The following is a 1,027-nucleotide window of genomic DNA, read 5'->3' as shown; positions in this document are numbered from 1 at the left end:
TCTACTAAATACTGAGCAAAGGGTCTGAATACTTAGGACCATGTGATATTTCAGTTTTTCTTTTTTAATAAATCTGCAAAAATGTCAACGATTCTGTGTTTTTCTGTCAATATGGGGTGCTGTGTGTACATTAATGAGGAAAAAAAATTAACTTAAATGATTTTAGCAAATGGCTGCAATATAACAAAGAGTGAAAAATTGAAGGGGGTCTGAATACTTTCCGTACCCACTGTATATATGTATTTTTTTATTTTTTAACATATGAATCTATTAAATTATGTTATATCTTTTTTATTTCAAATACACTACCTTTCAAAAGTTTGGGGTCTGTGAGATTTTATGTTTTTGAAAAAAAAAGATTTTGTTTTTGTTTGCTCACTGAAGCTCCATTTGTTTGATACAGTAAAAAATGCAGTAAACATTTAATATTGTAAAATATTATTACAATTTTAAGTTTTTTACTATTTTTATCATATATTTTAAGATGTAATTTCTTTGTGTGTTGGCATAACTTAATGTTCAGCAGCCATTACTCCAGTCTCACATAATCTTTCAAAATTCATTCAAATATGCTGATTTGGGTTTTTTTTTATTAGCAATTTTGAAACCCTGAATTATTTTTAATAGAAAAAAAACAACAACATTTATTTGAAACAGAATTTTTATATATGTCTTCACTATCACTTTTAATCAATTTAATATGTCCTTGCTGCATAAAAGCATTAATTTCCCTGTGTTTGTGTGTACAGGTGAATAATATGGTTAATGAGCACACAAATGTGTATAATGACATAGGTATTACAATGTGAACATGGTTTATGAGGACACTGGGTTTTGTTTGTTTTGTTTTTTAACATCTAAAAATGCAGCGAGTTTTGTTCGAAGGGTAGGTTTAGGGTTATGGGATAGAAAATACAGTTTTCTGCAGTATAAAAACCATTATGCCTATGGAAAGTCCACATACAAACGTGTGTGTGTGAGTGAGAGAGTGAGAGAGAGAGAGAGAGAGCGAGAGAGAGAGAGAGAG

At 29.6% G+C, this 1,027-nt stretch overlaps 1 protein-coding gene across 2 annotated transcripts in view; it reads right to left on the bottom strand.

Annotated features, from left to right (window-relative positions):
- The window catches only part of LOC107701491 (protein kinase C eta type-like), a 16,731-nt gene that overhangs the window by 6,945 nt on the left and 8,759 nt on the right, over positions 1–1,027 (bottom strand). The window lies entirely within an intron of this gene.

This window comes from Sinocyclocheilus anshuiensis, unplaced genomic scaffold (assembly GCF_001515605.1).
Source record: "Sinocyclocheilus anshuiensis isolate Anshui unplaced genomic scaffold, SAMN03320099.WGS_v1.1 scaffold1051, whole genome shotgun sequence".
NCBI classification, from domain to species: Eukaryota; Metazoa; Chordata; class Actinopteri; order Cypriniformes; family Cyprinidae; genus Sinocyclocheilus; species Sinocyclocheilus anshuiensis.
Note: the sequence above shows the minus strand (reverse complement) of the source record. Positions and strands in the feature narration are given on the sequence as shown.